The 20,272-nt window shown below is 33.0% G+C and overlaps 1 long non-coding RNA gene across 1 annotated transcript; it reads right to left on the bottom strand.

Moving 5' to 3' along the window:
- Positions 1-15,370: 15,370 nt before the first annotated feature.
- On the bottom strand, positions 15,371-20,272 carry LOC149418879 (uncharacterized). Its single transcript, XR_016302997.1, has 2 exons — positions 20,159-20,272; positions 15,371-15,846 (listed from the first exon to the last, which is right to left on the bottom strand). It is a non-coding gene; the product is annotated as an uncharacterized LOC149418879 (long non-coding RNA).

Here is a 20,272-nt window from a genome sequence, read left to right as displayed (position 1 = left end):
TTGCTTATAATAATTTATTATCCTTTGTGATATGCATAAAAACCTTGTCTTGTAAACATTAGTTTATCATTAAAAAAATAATCTGTATTCATACTTACATCGGTTGTGCAACGCCACGAATTCATGACCTTGTTTTTGTTTTTGATTGCACGGTATTTTGTTTTTGATTGCACAATGTTTTTGTTTTTGTTTTTCATTGCACAAGTTTTATACACTTTTATAAAACTTTTTCTTTCTAAATCATTAGTGTATAGGTACTGTATGTTTTTGTCTAGTTTAAAACTTCACTGAAAAGTCACATTTTATGTAATTTTTTGTTTACATTTCAAATATTGTTTTAATTTTGATAACTACATTTTATGTCTTTAATTTTCAAAGAACATGTCCACTTTAGTATTACGCTTTATACTTAACCAAATAACTGTAATCTACTATAATACCCAGTAGACAGTAGCACAGTCTTTGTCTTTGTGAGATTTTTTGCTGTATGTATTTTTATTTGTACAACTATTTCAATGCTATGTCAAACCTTTCAATAAAAAGGTCTATTTAAACTATATTGTCTGTTACTTTAATATTCAATGTGTTCTTCCGAAACCTGTCCACAATAATTAACAAAAATATTGTGCTATATAAAACCATTTTTTTTAATTTCTGCTTATTATGACAAACCACAATGTAACTGCTTTCATACAAACCTATTAAATTTGCTACTGAACTTTTGAAAGATTGTCCCACTTTAAAAATAGTTTGCAAAACTCTAGAATCTCTTCGAATATCCCAGAGTAGTTTGGCCAAATAAATAAATTGTTTTCTTTGCCACAGTGTCAAGGGTTTATTTAGGTTTCGTAGTGTCGAATGAGATTACAAATTAAAAAGAAGAACACTGTGAAAGAAAATGTTTTACCACAAATTGTAATTTTTATATTTATTTTCAAATGTTATCAGGACTCACACTCAGTTATATTCATATCGAAAGACTAATTAAACTTTGTGTATTAATGATTATTTTGTAATATTAGATGATGGACAAATCTAGCGCACTTTACAAAAACTTTAAATTTCTAAAAAAGATATACTGAATTTTTTTTTTACTTTTCCAACTTATTTTGTTTGTTACCATTACCTGTTACAGCCTATTAAGGTCGTCTTCCGACGGATACAATTGTTCCTTAAACTCTGGTTTACACACACAACATTTGGGGGATGAGGTTAAACAGGACGGTCCCTAAGCCAAACGGCGCGTGGCACGAATAAAACTTTGGCGCCCATTTGTCACAACTAGTAGAAGCGTGGGTGGGTGATCACTGTAATCAATAATATTCGCATGATTTATATTTTTGTCTAGCACGGTTTTTATGAAAAATAATCTCAAGGGTGATGTGTTAGCACTGTTAACCGTTAGTTGTTATTGTGGCCTTAGAAATTGAGCGCCCGGAGCGTACTGCTCCGATTGCGCTCGCATGGGGCTAGCCCTGGGGTTAACAAGGGCAGTATTTAAAGATTTTGTTAAATTTGTAGTAAAATGAAACTAAAAATTACCTTTAAATTGTACCCACCTTCGTTGCAACGTCGTGTTTCATAGTTGAATTAGGAATTATTTGGTTATTACCAGCGAGCATATTGGTAACCGGTGGTTTTAACCGCTGAATTCATCTGAACGTTTTTACTTTATAAAGTATATTGCATAATCTATCTTTATTATTTTTATTTTATTTATTTTATTGAAAAGAATGTTAGACCTTATTGAGGTACCCCGTTCTAAGGTCACATTGTACGAGGTTATTTGTGTGAATTGTAAGTTTTGTCAGTTTTTTTTTGTAAGGTTTGTAAGTAAGGTTTTGTTGTTTTAAGAGGAAAATAATAGAAGAAAATCATACCACTATAGAATATGTATGTGGTAAATATTTAAAGTGCTTTGTTTTATCGCAATACTTTTACTTTTTTATGTGTACTCCGCACAAGAGTCCCAACTGCTCTCCATTGTCCGGAACTAGTGTAACTATGGCATCCCCAATCAGGAGTTGGGAGGGAAAGGAGGTGAGTAATAGTAAATTGAAAAGCAGCTGGCTGTTGAAATCAGGTCACCAAAAACGGATAAAGCCATTAAAAAGTAACGTTTCAATTCCGAATGGTGGTCTTCAACCTAGCGATATGCGATGCTGAGAGTAACTCTATGTAGATATAATATGTCTCGAAGCCATCTAGGTGGGAAATTTAGCACTAACAAAGCATTTCCTACAAAAATAAAGTTGATTGTTTATAGGTGAAAAAATATAATGAGCAGTAATTCTTGATTGAAGTATTAGTACATATTGATTTATTTGGCGTGTTGGGAATAATCCGACGTAGCTCAGTGGTCCAGAGCACCTGACCGGACATCAAAAGGTGCAGGTTCAATTCCTGTGGGCGGCAAGTATTTTTACTCGGGAGATATTTTCAATTTGTATGGATATTTCTGGCGACTAATTATTGCTTATTGCGGTTTAAAGCCAATGAATCCACATAGATTTCGTTGTTTATCCCATATTTTTAGGTTCTATAAATTAGACACTTTATGACAAGCAATCGCTCGAAACGTTTTTGCGAATTTGCCATAGTATGCCAAAAATTGCTCTAGAGGTTATACACTTTTCATATCATGTGGTTTTGTTTCGAAATCAATACCAACAAGCTACAAGATGTGTATATTTCCACCTTGAACCCGGATCTATTGGTATATTTTTTTGTGTATTAATACCTGTACGCTTTTCATCTGCTTCACTCCTTTGCATCTTGTATTCTTCTGTTACGCTATAGATACAGGGTGTATCGGCAAGTACCCGACAAACTTTAACCAGCACATTTGGAGTAAAAAATGTTATGGGCGCTTTGCTGTCCGGTAACATTTTTTTTCCATTTAAAACCAAAAATAAATAAAAAAAATCCACACTCCGTCACTGTCATTTGCATTGTTTCTCGCGTTCAACAGCTGTTATTAGCAAGTGTGTCAAAAAGTGTCCTCGCTTTTTCGTACACACTAAATAATAATAGCTAAAAATGAGACGAATGGTGCCGTGCCATTTCGTTGTAATTGTAAAAGCGCGCCAACGTAGGTACGTACGTACATTATTCAACGAAACTCGAACAAAATATTGCCAGACGGGTTTTCAAACTTTGACAAAGGATAAAACATTGGTGACATGAGGTGAAAATATGAATAATATTTTTTTTATTAAAAAAAAATGTTACCGGACAGCAAAGTGCCCAAAACATTTTTTACTCCAAATATTCTAAGGAATAGCTGGTAAAAGTTTGTCGGGTACGTGCCGATACACCCTGTATAGGAGACGATACAAGTTTAAGGTCGCCACCACCTGTTCGTTAACCCGCTTTTTTTACTTATTTCAATCAACGAATGGTAAAATAACCAAACGATATGTAGCAATGATGATTCTTGTGATAATATAAAAAAATGTATAGTGTGAAAAAAAACAATCTCTACGTTATATTTATATCAAACATCGCATGGATAATTCGCTTTCTAAGACGCGCTACAAAAATCTTCAGTCTAGGAGAAATGGGCTCCTAACAGTACACGGAGAAAAAAAGTGTTGCTAATTTATTAAGAATCTCTTCAAATCATTGGTATTCGGGTAAAAAACGGGATTGCAGGATGATTCCTGATAAACTTTTATACTGTTCATGCGCCTGCATTTGCCTTGATAATAAATAATCAAAGTAGAATTAATTTCGTAGGTAACACTAAACTCACTGCTAATTATTACTCTATTATAATATTTCGCTAGATTATACATGTTAACAATTCACTTTTATTATACATACTAATATTCTGTTCAAATATAATATTCTCTGTTATTTTAACATTCTATACCTTAATAGAATTTATTTTATATTAATTACTATTCATTATCATAAACACCTCATACCTCGATTTATGTCAGGTTTTATACAAACTTAGTATTCACTTAACTATTATTACACTGGTAGATTTTCTTTTAGTTATGTATTGTCTCACTGCACTTCTATTAACAACTGTATCACTTGCAATAGTATTTTTGTGTACACATTACTTGTTCTGTAATTTATTACTAATATTCTCCTGTGTACCACTGTATGCTTATAATCCGAAATATCACTCTATTGTAAAAGCCATTTTATGGCGTTTAAACAAATAAATAAATATAATGACAATATACGAAAATATTATGATTTTTATGAATACATTCGTATTTGACTAAAGTTTATCAGGAAATCTATCAATTTATTCGTTAACGGCATGCAATCGCGTTTTTAGCAGTATTACGAATAATTTGAAGAGATTCATTAAAAGATCTCTAATTCATCTAAAGATTTCTAATTCATTGAAGAGATCAATAAATTAGAAATACTTATTTTTCTCCGTGTAGCAGTATTAAAAATAATAAACCATTTCATTGATAGCTTATACCTTCTGGAATGCTATAAATATTGTTTATACCGAACAATTACTCACAGGGTTGACACCACGACCTGCTATGTATTCCGCACGGCAGAAGGGGCGTGCTGACTTGGTTTAGCACGACCAGAGGTATGGTGCTGTTAAATGATAATTTATCTAGTTATATAAAATCCATTTTCAACATTGGCTATTATAGTAAGGCCTCTCCAATAAATACTCCATTGAAATGCTTGGAGTAAGTATCAGACCAGCTCAAGTATCGAGGTTCTATAGAAGCCAGAGTAAAACTGACTTCCAAGAAACTAGCGTCTCGTATAGGACTAGCAGATTCTTCAACAGTGACCAGCCGTTAATCCTGTACAAATATAAAATACACCTTGCAATTGAATTTGAGAGCCACCTCTGGGCTGGAATCCTAAAATACTTGATAAACCTATATGATTTCGTGCAATTAGGGCGATTCTAACTGACCATCCATTTTTAAGGGACCGTTTGTCATCTCTTATTCACAAATGCAATGTAGGCGTTCTGAGTCTCTCCTACAAGTATTCTAATGGAGTCTGCTCTAAGGAGCTAGTATTGATCCCCGGTGCACCGGGAGCACGAGCGGAATACCCGTTCACAGTTGATGTAGGCTAAAAAATTTCATAATGTAATATATTTATTTTTAAATAATTTGTATTTTATTTAAGTTTGGTTTATTAATTTACACAACAGATAAGGGTTAGGAAAAAATTCAAATCAATAAAATATTTAAAAAAAAACAATTAATTAACAAATTTTATCAAAATAAAGTTGGTTTTTCATATGATCTGTGAAAATCAGTTTCGTTAATACTATGAGAAAAAAATATACACCAAAATGTCATTATTGAGATGTATCTTCTACAGTTAGTTTCAAAAATATATTACTCACACTTAAATACATGCTTACATAAATTTATACAAAAAAATGTAAGGCCGATAATAAAATAATAAACAACGATACAAACTCCGATACCAAATAACAGCTAAATATAAATCCAAACAAATCGCTTCATCCCTATTTTGCCCGGAGCCAGTAGGACTATAGCATCCCCAATTAGGGGTATGTTGTGAAGTTGAAGGAAGTTGGGAACGGAAAAAGGAAGATTTGGATGAAGCAAACTATTCATATCTAGTCACCAAACATAAAATAGAATTAACTTTTTAAGTTAGCTAAAGAGAACGACAATATATTTTTTAATTTTCTTAAGATTTATGATCAAATATCTCATAAAAGAGATCAACCTTTTTAAATGTTTTATTTTTTATTTTCTTAAGATTTATGATTAAATATCTCATAAAAGAGATGAAATTTCTGAGGTTAGTTATAGAGAACGAAAAAAAAATAATATTTTCGTTAATTTTGTTAAGATTTATGATCGAATATCTCATAAAAGAGATGAACCTTTTTGCTAGTTATAGAGAAAGAAATTAAATATTATGAAAATATTCTATAGTTACTGCTAATTTTGATTTCGAAAAGTTAGAGAACCTTGATGTTAATATTTATATTTTTTTTAATAAATACACAGATACTATAAACTACAAACACTTTTTTATTTGATATCCTTTATAAAATTGATTTTAAAATAAGACACACATTTCAAACAAGTGTATTTTGTGAGGTTTGATAGTAGTATTAGTAAAATTGACAACCTATTACTCTTTACGTATAAAAAATATGATTAGTCTTCGAGGGTTAAAGATAACGTAGAATTACTACTAATTAATCTAACTAACGAAGGAACTATGTTCCCAGTTCCTACCGCACAATATGGAAACTTTTTTGAGGTAAAGGAAATATAAAAATCGTCAGTATATAAAAATTCAGCCTGCTCATTTTAGTGCTCGCAGAACTCGAATAGTAGTCCACCGATATCGCTGAAAATTACAAAGTTTGTTTTCATTAGTGCCAGGACTGCCAGGAGTGTCTTATATAGTACGATATTTATTTATTGCATCTCACTATACATAAAACACTTTTTTTTCACATAAAAATCAACCTCACTAGGACTAAGCCTGTATCGAGGTTAACAATTTACATTTGAGTGAAGCAAACATAAGAGTAATCACAAACATAAAGTAATTCTACATACAAACACAAAATATTTCAAAATTCAAGAAAAAATGTGTATTAGATGTGTGACCAGATGGGTAATTTGACAATATATTGTAAAAATATTTGAACCATAACTATATTATGGCGAATCGCATTAAGAGAGTTTCACTGGTTGAAGAAGAACTGCAATGTAATCAAATTTAATTTTTATTCTTAGCCAGGATTATTTACGATTCTTTTCTCTATGTCCAACCCTAACCCAAATCTCAATATCCCAAATCAGAACAAAATAGATCTACCAAACGCACAAATAAGGCGACTTCATCAAAATATACAGGTAATAGTTCCAACGTCATTTCAATCGGCAGTCAAAGATTCGAATACTTTGACTACTATACAATTGTACATGTCTACTTGTTTGTTTCTTTTGAGACTAAGTAAAACCTTCGACAGAGTCTGTCATGTAACCTTATGGGATAAATCGAAAGATAGAAATATACCTACTATATATATATATATATATATATATAAACACATTATCCCCATGGCACTCCCAACAGGAAAACGTTGTGCGGTGGGCAAGTACATTCTCAAAGCCGATATTCTTAATGATTATGATTTAATCATTAATCATTATTCAAAAGAAGAAGCAAAGTAGATAATAAAGACAGATAGGGTGACATTCAGTTTTTATAAAAAGGGACTTATATATTAGATTTGATATATAAGTCCCATTTGCATTTAGATTTGTACGCTTATGCATAACGTGCGACGACTGCCATCTGGCGATACTACTTAAAAATAATATTGAGAGATACCGAATTATAAAGATACAAACTATTCTTAAAATGATTCTGCTTTCATTACATATTGTTTTGGTAAGAGAAGACTATTCGGATTTTTTTCTTTATACAATATTATTGTTTATTACGGGTATTACAGGTATTTTGAAATTCTTCGACCGCTAGAACAGGCGCGTACCCCATTGTAGAGGTTGGTATATACAATTTAAATACCACGTTTTACTCATAAAATACGACATACCATTTAGTACAAAACTTAAATTTGGATTTGAGACTAAAATACTTAACCAGACTGAAAAATTATTAGGACATATTCAACTTTATTTATTTAACTTTTAAATAATAAAATACAAGCCATAAAAAAATCAATTATTCATAATTTTACAGTCAACTTAGGCAATTATTTGTGCGTAATTATAAAAATAATTTTGCCATAGTTACTGTAGTAATATGTTAAAATAAAGAATTTAAACATTTAAAAAAGCATTTTGATGACCTTTAATTTCAAAATATTAATGACCGATTTACATCGGAATACAAATTTGTCGTATGTAAATTGAAATTTCCACACCAAGCTTGTTATTTTTTATAAGAAAAAATATATTTTATTATTAACAATTAAGTTGACTCTAAAATCACGCAAAATTGAATTCTTTAATGGCCTCTGTTTCATAATGTAAAAGACAAAGAATAAAGATCGGTTTCTTTATTTTATGGACTTATTTTCACTAAAACATGTATCAAATTTGACATTTACGTAAATAATTGCTCACTTTGGTCTCGTCTAAAATTTACTTTTATCATTATCAACTTCAATTCAATCTAAAATAGTTTAGTAAGAATAAGTGGGATATTAAAAGTTCCATTTTGAGAAATGATTTTAACGCTTAGTTCATCATAATTTCGCAAACAATGCGCTCATTCTAGCAAAAAAATCAGTTCTGTCAGGTACATAAGGAAATTGAGTCAACTTTTTAAAAATATTATAAATGTCCACATTTAAACTTAAATACCAGTATTTTTTTAAAAGTTCGTGTTCATAGTGAAATTAATTCTCCAAGTTTGAATTTTTTAAAGCTCGCTAAAAAACTTAAAACTACCATAATTGGTGCGTGACGTCATCTGTGCTCTGCACGTCTACCGTGGGTAGTACTGGGTGGGCATTTTGTATGGAGATTTTTATTATTCTCCTTTTAGGAATTCCAGTAATATTTTTATCAATGTTAACCGTCTAAATAAATTAAGATATTTTTTCAAAAACAAAATTTCACACTATAAATCATTTTTAACGTTAGAATTTGATATTCGCTCCATAACATCGCAGGACATTGTGGCTCCCACGGTATTATCCTAATACATAATATGTAGTTCACAGGCTATAACATGGAACTAGGGCTATAACGTTGCTTCAGTTTGAGGTGTACTCGCCAGCGGGGTTAAACAATCACCCTCACGTAAATTTGAAATGAGTTTCTACTTATTCATTTTTACAAAAACGTTTATTTTGCGAGTAGGTGATTTGAGTCGAGTCGCGCTGTCGTTTGAGTTGTGTTGTGAGCAAATAGCTTCAATATTACGGCTTAAATTTAACAATACCTTATAAAATGTCAGGAGATAATGCTTATTATGTACCGATGTCAAAAAAATACAAATGTTACGATGCAATTTATTGATATTCCAGGAAGTTTTAAGCAAAAAATGGTAGATGCAATCTATTCTCTAACAAATTATTATATACAATGACGTTATATAAACATGTTTTACAATAATTGTGTGTATTAATGGACATTTATGAAGATCACAGTCACAACCATTGATAAAACTAAAAATACAATCACAAAAATCATCTCAGAATCTCATATCCAGAGATGTGCAAAATGGGTACCCAAAACCATTGGAAATGCAAAATGGAAATGGGTCAAAACTTTTCCATTTGAAAATGCAAAATGCAAAATGGTTTCTCAGGTCAAACAATTAAAATAATTATAGAATTTTTAAACAATTTTGTCATTTAATAATGGACATCAATGTAGAACAAACATATTACATGATGGTAAATCCAAAAACACCACAACTACAGATTATGAAACCACAAAAAATTTGCGCGGGACTAATGTTGCCAACGTAAAAACATAGAAACTGCTATCTAACATTTAATATTACAGCGTCATGGCCCCATGTTCAGTATTTGAATCAGTATTTTTTGTAATGGTATCACTCAATTGCCAGGGCTCCTACCAGGGAGCAACTTGACAAATGTAAATTATCTCTCATAGCGAGGTTGAGGACCGACTGATATTTGGGGCTTATGAAAAAAAGATGAGTGGAGATAGTAGGAAGAATGTTGCAAAAAAGCATTTAAAATGGAAAATGCATTGAGAAAAGCATTTAAAATGCAAAATGCAAAATGGTTTTTAGAAAAGCATTTAAAATGCAAAATGGAAAATACCCATTTTGCATTTTGCATTTCCATTTGAAATGGATTTATTTGAAATAAAGCACATCTCTGCTCATATCATACAGATAATAAATACAAAACTACGCTATACAAAACCCTAACGCAACCGTTCCCGTTTATTCGCAAAGTACCCCATGTAACAGAAAGAGATGCACAGGGATGTTTAGTTATTACATTGTAGGTACAAACTTAACACGGAGTACATTGGACGTCAGATTTCGTTCGACCAATCACGAGAGCGTTTGTAGAGTATGGCTTTTAAATCTCTTTTCAAGAACAATTTATTAATTCTGAGAGTAAAAATATAGAATTTTATACTTATATTTAGAATCAATGTTTTTTGGTCTACATGAACATATTTTTCATAAGTCTAAATATTTTTTACTCAACTTCCTTATAGGTTCCACGCGTACAGCGCCATGCCGATTGTGAGGTACTTTATCAAAAATCAACTCGTTAATTAAACACACATAAAAATAAACTGCGATCGATAACATTATTTTGAAACATCGCAAAGGAACACATTAAAATTATAGAAAAAAAACGTGTAATATTCGTGATATCTATGCTTACGACCTATATGCGGATTATGAGATAAGCTCGTCATAACAATATACCGGCCCCTGAGTATTTAAACTTGTTATGTGGATAAAAACTTGTCTATCTAGAATTCCAGAGGTTAGTTTATAATTATCATATAATCTATTCCAAGACTTAGACTAGAAAAAGAAATCTTATCTCTCGAAATGTCAACCAAAAGGCAAGTAAAAAAATCCTTACCCAGGTCCACTTTTTTCAAAAATCATGAATAACACAAGAGCAAAAAGTTACGACATGTAACTGAAATGAGGAAACTTATGTTATAAAAATTAATAATATATAAATAAATAATTAATAATAAATTAATAATAATATAAAAAGTGATACCTATATTTTTTTCTTCTCTGTCTTCAAGAGTCTCAATTTTGGAGAAGGGTATAGGTACTGCCGCCCCGGGAACCATTTATTGGATAAATAATAGATTTGATAAAGGCCATCCTCTAAATGATTTCGCTTTTTTTTATTAATTTATTTGTAATATATGCATAATACAATTTTTTACATGTTACACTGTGATAAAGAAGATAAAATATCTATTCTTCGCCATAAAGAGACAATGCTCTCGTGTTGGTGAAGGAATTCATACTCAAATAATAAATTCATGTTAGTAATAAAATATTTTAAATAGTTAAAGCAAGAAAAAAATAAGATTTCAACAAAGCACATAAGAAAAACGAAAGATTTATGGATAACAAGTAATAAGTACCATTCTTAACAATATTGTTAACAATCTGATGAAGTTCACGCGTTTGTGAATTTAATTGTTTTTTATTAAACCACAAACTTAAGATAAATCACGAGATAGGTAAATTTATTGGCTTTAAATGGCAGCTAACAGTTTATTTGTTTTTGTATCAATACCCGGAGATATGATTTTTTTAATGAGCGCGGCAAATTCAAAACCAAACTTACGAATATCTTCGGCGATCAACTCATTTTATTGTAAATATCAACTAGCAATCAAAGATAACTAATGTCTAAAGACAACCATATGGACTTTAAATTTAGACTCCCCACTAATATGGCAATATACACTGCAAACAAATTATAGAATTTTACAAGAAACGAAAAACTACTACATACAGATCTAAGTTAAGCCTTTGACGAGTTCTGTCCTGTAACCTTATGGGAGAAATCGAAAGCTAGAAATATATCTACCATATATATAAACACACTATCCCGATGGCACTCCCAGCAGGAAAACATTTTGCGGTGGTCAAGCACATACTCAAAGCCGATATTCTTGCGCTCAGGAATAAGGCAATGGGAGGGTGTATGTCCCCCATCCTGTTTAATGTACACATGGACGAGTTATCGAATCAATGGGACACCAGAGCGAGCTTTTTTTTTTTTTTTTTTATGTGACACCTCACAAGAGTGTCCCTGCCTGTGCAGTGCACAGACAGGGGAACTATGTCACCACCCGGTTGGGCGGCGTTGTGAGGCGGAGTAAGGTAGGGGCTGTAGGAAGGGATTTGTTAATGCGGGCCTTGAAGAGGCTCGGATTATAGGAGGGAGGAAAAACAGATGCCGGTAGCTCGTTCCACATACGAGCCGACTTACACAAAAACGAGTCGTAAAAACGGCCCGTTCTCATGAAGCCAACGTCAACCGTGAACGGGTGTTCAGTTCGTGTCCGTCGAGTTTCGCGCACGTGCACCGGTGCATCAGGAATCAATGCTGCTAGCTCCTTGGAGCAGGCTCCATTGAAATACCTGTAGAACAGACACAGCATGCCTACATTGCGTCTATGCATCAGAGAAGGCAATTGGTCTGTTAACAACGGATTGTCAATCAGACGGATCGCTCTCCTTTGCACAGACTCAAGCAGGTTTATCAAGTATTTTGGGGCACCAGCCCAAAGGTGGCTCCCAAATTCAATAGTTGGGCGGACTTGAGACTTGTACTATCAATTTACGTCTAAATCACTTAAGCTACGCGGACGACATGATTCTCCTAGTTATGTTGATCAAGGGATTGTGATTATAAGTATATCTGTGAGTAATATAGAAAGCAACACAATATGATATGCAACCCGAAGAAGACGGAACTAAATGCGTTCCACCGCGGAAAATATCCTGATACAAGTAAGATGCTCTCCGTGCACCTTCATGAGATAAGAATAAAAACATATAAGAACGTAAAATTCCTGGGGCACATTATATTATTGATGAAGACCTAGCGCACGTGAATTGAAATAAATAAATAAATATTGTGTTATTATTTTTAAGACCTGTCGGACGATAGCGATACTGAACGACAAAAAAGAAGTGTCTTACAAGATTGCCCGCAAAATTTACATGTGCAAAAATAATGTGAAAAAAACATTGTTTGATGCATTTTGTACTAGCCTGTATACGAGTGTCCCTCTCGAACTTGCTCCGTGGAACGATTTCAAATCTAATATAATAGCGCCTGCAGAATCATATATGGATACAGAAGATACAGCAGCGCAATGACAATGTTTACGGAACTAGGACTAAATGGATTTGCCGGCCTTATGAGACACCGGGTCACTGGAGCCAGAATGCGGCTAATGGCCTCCGCCAACACGTTGGTGACCGCAGCTTACCAGCACCAAGCGCTAAATTAATATAACGATTAAATTACTATAATTCCTATAATAAAATGGAAAGACTCAAAATCAATGTTTTATTGTAGTGGTTTATTATAATTTGAAAAGTAATAATATAACTGATTATAAATACGATATTATTAATTATATTGACGGATATATGATAATCAAGAAACCTAATTGGGTTAGGTTTATTAATTAAGTGATGTGAACTTAAGAAGCAGGAGAGAAATAGTGATGTTTTTTCGTTGCCATCGTTTGTCGATTTTCCGAAATTTTGATTTCTTGTCGAGCAATCGTTGTAAGTATGTAGCTAGTAGGCTATATTTATAACAAGTAGCTATATACCTACAGTTTTTTTCAAGATTATCTTAATTATTAATATTTGAGTAATTGTAAGTGCATTTAAAATAATATATTATGTTCATCTCCAGCCAATAATGCCGTTTTGTAAAAAAGATTGACCAATTGCACACTGAACGCAATATTTCGAACTTCACTTCAACAAACCTGATTCTTTTACTAAGGTAACAAAACGAGTTGGTCAATAGACAAGTTCTGAGATGCAAACATCCATTCAGAGTCATTGACACCCCGTGCTCTGCAGAACATCAAATACAAGTATTGTAATTCTTTTATAAAAGTGACATGAAAGCATTCATCAGTAACCATAACTCCGACGGACCGTCAAATAACTTGGTCTTTGCACACACTCCTTGCTTCAATATACTCTTCTGTTATTATGATTCTTGACATGGCCCAAATAAAATATTTGGTTCACTTGATCGTGAGATGTCCCCGACTTATTCCACCATTCACATTCACAACAACATGATTTAGGACGGGTTGTTTCGGAGAATCTGAATATTTCATCAAATTTCAACGTTCATTTTCCGGTTCTGTGAAAGACTTAGTCAAGTTCTGTTTTTACATCATTGTAGGCTAGTTGCTTGAAAAAACTGAAATAAAAACAGAACTTGAAAAAATCTTTCACAGAACTTGAAAATGAACGTTGAAATTTGATGAATTGTTCAGATTCTCCGAAACAACCCGTCCTTAATGTTGTTAATCAATTAGGGAGGCAGGTATGGGTACCGCCGCCCCGGAATCATTTATTGGATAACCAACACCCCTGCCATAGGTCACCCCAAGTAGTTCGCAACGTTTGGTGACTTAGCAGTGGTGAATGGGTTTATGGAGTGAGGTTTGTCTAGGGCGTGGCGGCGGATGCATTTTCCTACCTACTGCGTGGCGGGCCGGATCGGGAGAGACCTATTGACCTCTCCAGCCGGACTCTCTCGACCCTTCGTTTTGTACCGCAGGGTTGGATCCAGAACTTACTTTCCTCAAGAAGACCCTCCACACAGCATCCCCAAAGATGACACAGGCCCTGAGGGAAATTATTTTTCACCGGACCTCTTGTGTGGAGCTAATGTAAAAAGTTTTTGCTACAAGGTTTTTTAATTTTTACCGCATAAGAATCCCAATTGCTCCCAACTTCTGGAGCCGGTGAGACTATAGCATCCTCGATTGTGGAATGTTGTGAGGATGGTGGTAGTGGGGAGGGGAAGGAGATGGGGAAGAGAAAGGTGAAGAAACAATGTAAAGCCATTTGAATCATCGTTGAATATCGATTTTGAATGGCGGTCTTTCTCCAGGGTGATACTGAGAGTATCTTTCACTTTGGAACGTGCCGCAAGTATTCCATATATTATTTTAAACCTATAAATTGTGAAATAACACAAATTCATAAAATAAAATTTACTTGCGGTCGCAGTGATTTGAACCCGTAACCTTCGGATTTCTAATCGAGACTCTTACCTCTTGAGTAAATTTATAGTTATACATCATTTATTTCGTTGACAGAATAATTATTTTGCAAAAGAAAGGAAAAAGTGGCTCAAAAATATGCGACGCGCGGCCCTGGTGTATTGGATAGACCTGTTGAGGAATTTGTCCTAGCAAATCTCTAAAATAAAGTGGGAATCAATCTACATAAGTAATGAAGTCGTGTAAAAACAATAACTGGCGCGCGGCCCGGCGTAATGGACAAACCAACGGTCGACTTTGCCCTAGCAAGCCTGAAAAAATGACATTTTGGTGGGGTTTATTTTAATTATTTCTGATGAACGTAGTTCTAAAATCTCAAATGTTTCTGGAGGGATCCCTCGGGAAGTTACTAATTCATCATCTAGATAAATAAAATCTGGTACTTACCGCTAATTTTACACTATTTTTATTTTAATGGTAAGGTTCTGTATTTATTAATCTTGAATATAAATAACTTACATCCGTAGGGATCTCATGTCTTCTTCATAATGAACTTGTTAAAAAATTCCAAAAACCATTGGAAACATACTGAATGGCAGTAGTAATGTGTAGTGTAATATAAAACAAGGAAAATGAAACACTTTTATAAGTTTTTTTCAATTGATATTGTAAATTGTTCATTATACAGCCAAAATAAGGCGCATCAAAGAAACAAAAAAAAACAATCTTTTTGGTTTGCGCCATCACGTCTCATAAGATTTTTAGCAAGATTTATATTTTTTTACATAGAATGCCCAAACAGTTTTACTAGATAGATGTTTACTAAAGTGTTGGGAAGTATTTTCATGATGATTTAGTAATTTTTATTGATTCATCCGTGATGATGATGTCCACCGCCTCCGTGACCGTATCCACCGCCTCCGTGACCGTATCCACCGCCTCCGTGACCGTATCCACCGCCTCCGTGACCGTATCCACCGCCTCCGTGTCCGTAGCCTCCGTATCCCCCACCTCCGAAGTGTCCTCCGTGATGTTGTGCGGCAGGTTCAGGTCCGGGGGCGGGGGCGGGTAGGGCGGATGCGCACAGCACCAGGGCGGCGAGGACGACAAAGAACATCTGCAAATAACCAAGAAACACTGTTATTCCATATGTACAACTTTAAAAAAAAAGACAAACAGGTTACAAATTCTTATTATAATGTGAGAATGTCATCATTCTTACAGATAATCGTCGGCTTACTTGTAGAATCATTAACTAACAAAATGATGATTATGTGATAATCGACTTTAAAGTTTCATTTATCTAAATGAACTTTTATTTATCTATAACAATGACTTTTCATGTTAATAGGAAACATTGATTAAAACTGCACTTTTGCAAACATATTTAACATGAGTGTTGCCAAAACGTCAAGTAATAATTAGGTGAATTTTATATGTATATTACAGCTAAAGTAATAAATCCGGATATTATATATACATACTATCCAGCCATTATTTATAATGTCTACCCAATTCAGACAAAGTGATAATTGACTCAGAATTAATCACATTAACTAGCAATTTTATATAATATCTTCGAAGACTTGGATAAAGTAATAAAACAAGCAGGTATGGGTAAAGATTTTAAAATTATATTTCAATTTGCCTTCACTTTATAAAGTAAATTTAAACTAGGTTGGGTTATTATAGCTTAGGTTAGGCTAGGTTGGGTTATGATAGGTTAGGTTAGGTTAGGTCGGGTTATTATATGTTAGATTATGATAGGGGGTAACAAGTCAGTTGGACCGTATTTATTACTTTGGCTAACTTTGACCCGATGTTATTTATTTATTTATTTATATATAATTTATACATTTATTTATAACAATTACAGGTAATATAGCCTAAGGCGTTATAATTGTACCATTTATGCAGTGTATATGCAATGCCAAAAATATCGCAAATGCGCTATAGGACACAAAAAATAAATCTATTTTTTTATCTGCCGCATTCAAAAAGCACGTAGCTCTCCCCACAGGTGAGTTCATAAATAAATTAGTGCGGCTTGCTCTACTATATAGAAGATTGTGATGACGTCCTCGAGAGTGAGACTCTGGTACAAAAAAATTTAATTGGGCCAGTATCTCATTATTAGATAAGTGACCGTTTATTAGTTGAAAAAAATATTTAAGCAAAGCAATACCTCTACGTGTCTCTAGGGAGTGGTAATTGGTCATGCCCAATATATAAATCGATGGGTAAAGCCAAGGGTAACGTCCATAGAGCCGCGAGAATAAAAACCTTAAAATGAATAAGTTATGAATAATATCCGGATAAAGTGATTAATTTATCACATTGTCTAAACAATTTTGTTATTATATAGGTATAATGACAAGTCATTATATATTATAACTATTTAATCACTATGAATGTAACATATATATTTAAGTGAATTTTATTCCACACATAATCGCGCTTTTAAAAGTGATTAAATATGTTAGTAATTTTGTATTAACAACTAATGGACTCTGCAATCCTTCGCTATTGCTAATGTCTTTCTCTTTTGCTTCCACTATTCCCTCTGTTTACCACAATGTCACTGTGAAAAAACCACATGATATGCCGGTGCAAAGATATTGCGTTAAGTATTTCTCGAGTTTCCCCGACTTTTTACCATTCAAACCACTCTCTAAGCACTCCTGGTACTAATAAAAACAATATTAGTCGACTATTTTCATTTTAGTTACTTTTCGAGTTTTGCGAGCAAAACACTGATTACAACTGCTTTGTGTGGAAATTTAAATTTTCTGTGGTATTCCTATTAATAAGAAAAAGATAATAAAAACTGTACTTACTGACTAATTCAAAAAGCGTGTAACAATGAGTGTCATCAAAATGTTAAATCGAATTTTAGGTGTATGTTATGTGCATTATATGTGCATTTTATGTGTATTTTAGGTGCATATTATTTGCATTGTATGTCTATTTTAGGTGCATATTATTTGCATTTTATGTGTATTTTATGTGCACTTTATGTGTGTTTTAGGTGCATATTTTGCGCATTTTATGTGTATTTTATGTGCATATTATTTGAATTTTATGTGTATTTTAGGTGCATTTTATGTGTATTTCCACACATTGACCACTTTAAAAAGTCATTACAATATGTTAGTAATTTTTTGTTGACAATTACTGGTATCATATGCACCTAGTGACTACAAAGCTGCTCAATGTAACTGAATGACTTCTGGCTGAAGGTTCGAATGCATTACTATAGTCACTATTGATATCATACACTTTATTTTACCATATTGATAACTATGTATTTGCAAGTTGGGAACGGCTCACGTGCGTTACGAGAAATGTCTGTACGAAGCTAATGAAGCAAGGAGTGTATGCCATTACAAAGAAGTGGTCTATTGTCTATCCTCTAAGATTAGGGGCAAGTTTCCATGAAGTCTTAAAAATTTGCTCTAAGTAGGTACACAAACAAAAGATAAATTTAGTATACCCTAGCGCAGACCCACGAATTTGTAAAGCTGAAAGAATTTTTAAAATATTTGTCTTTCAATGTCATTTATTTACATAGATAGTTTGTGTTTCGTTAAAAAATCTTTTTTTAAATGATTAGCCCTGTAATTTTAATAGCTCGTTTGTCAGAGGAGACCCTTTGACCTCTCCAACTGATCTCTCCACCCATCGCCTTGCGTCGCAGCGGGAGGGATATATTCATATGTCCGTCACTCCTGGACACACTGATCCCTAGATTCTCACCCAACCCCCATGCCCATTACATTCCCAGAACTTCCCCCCTCTCTCTCTCTCTCTTAAAAAAAACCCCACACAGCATCCCTAAAGATAACATAAGCCCAGTGGGAAATTATTTTCCTTAGGGCATCATGTGCGGAGATGCTAGAATTTGAGTGTCATATTTTCTAAATTGGAACAGATATAATTAAAATTATACATTTAAGTATGTATTTCTTTTTATTTCTCTTTATTTTTATTTATTTATTTTTTGACAGATTTCGTTATTTTTAAGTTCACTAACGGCGTTCATTCAAAACGTACACTATCGTCTTTTGAAATGCAAATACAGATACCTGAGACAATAATTTATTTTATAAATGGTTTCAGCTTCACAAATCCTATAATTATAATATCCCGTGGTTTTTCAAGATCATTGAATGACTGTCATTATTGAAAGGTTTTTAATTAGTAGGTACCTACCGATCGAAAATAAGACCTTACAGCAGCAAAAATGTCAATGCGGAAATTATTCGCGTTGTTGTAAAAGTTTAAATAAAATCATTTTCTTCTTCGTAAAAAAAATATTTTCAGTAAATTTCAAGACAAATTGTAACGCGCCAAAAATTTATTTCACAATTTTAAAGATATTTCACAAAAGCACAAAAATGTCCTTCCAAAACAAGGAGAAAAAACTACGGATTACAAACTTATATCAACTTATTTATGTATTTGGAAATAGACCGGTTCAGCTTTCGTATATAGTACACTTTTCCGAGTCGCTTATAGCGGGGTGAAAACAAATAATTGGAGAATTTTTTTGTATTGGAATCCCAACACTATTTTGGATTGAATTGGAGAAGTTAGTTTTTAATCTCAATACTTCAATGGAATCCCAACACGAATTAACCTCTCTTGGCTGTTGGGAACAGCTCACAAAGGTCTCATTTAGAAATATAATCTAAACGGTGTTAGAAAGAGAAAACACCACGCTTTATATTTAAATCTAAAAGTTAACCACAGAAGAATTAAAATGCACACTTCCATGAAACCAAAGTTTCCAAAACGTAATTTGAAACAAGATTATGAAACATTGTGAATTTTTTATGAATTATTTTTTACATGAAACGACAAAAAACTTAGGTGAAAATAACATTTGTCGTACACCAGTGGATCCCGCAATGTTTTGCCAATGCTAATGTCTTACCACCATTCATAACACAATATTACCGTTAAAAAACTACAATACATCGTCTTTAATTCAACTAAGTATCTCATTCCAGTGTTGAGAGATTGCGTTAAGTATTCCTCGGTCATCCCTGACTTCTTCATCTCCTTTTCGAGTTTTTACGAGCACAAACATACGCATTTTAAATTTTTATATATTAAGATTTGTTGAATAAAATGTGTGTGCTTTAATTCTCTTATCACTAAAATGTAAGGTGAGCCATATAAAAAATTATGTTTGTGTAAACGTTTTAATATTTCAAAAATTATATGTTTCTTTCTAATATTCACATTTAAAAAATAGTTTTTAGTTTTCTAATACGTTAAGATATAATCCATTTATTTGGATTTTATTCTGACAAAATGTCAGAGGACTGAGGGTTAAACAGTTTGAATAATATCAATAAATAAGTGAATATTTTAGGGGAGAGGGGGTTGATAGCGAGGATTAACAAATTTTGAATAATATTTACCGATTTCATTGTTGATAAGTTGATTTTATCCGTAGATGAGTTAGCACTTGTGTTAGTTTACTGGTTAGTTTCTCACAGCTCACAGAGTTATGCCCGGTTTAGCCCAACGCGCTG

The sequence above is a fragment of the Hesperophylax consimilis genome, chromosome 13, assembly GCF_061612785.1.
Source record: "Hesperophylax consimilis isolate HC1 chromosome 13, BYU_Hcon_1.0, whole genome shotgun sequence".
Classification (NCBI taxonomy): domain Eukaryota; kingdom Metazoa; phylum Arthropoda; class Insecta; order Trichoptera; family Limnephilidae; genus Hesperophylax; species Hesperophylax consimilis.
Note: the sequence above shows the minus strand (reverse complement) of the source record. Positions and strands in the feature narration are given on the sequence as shown.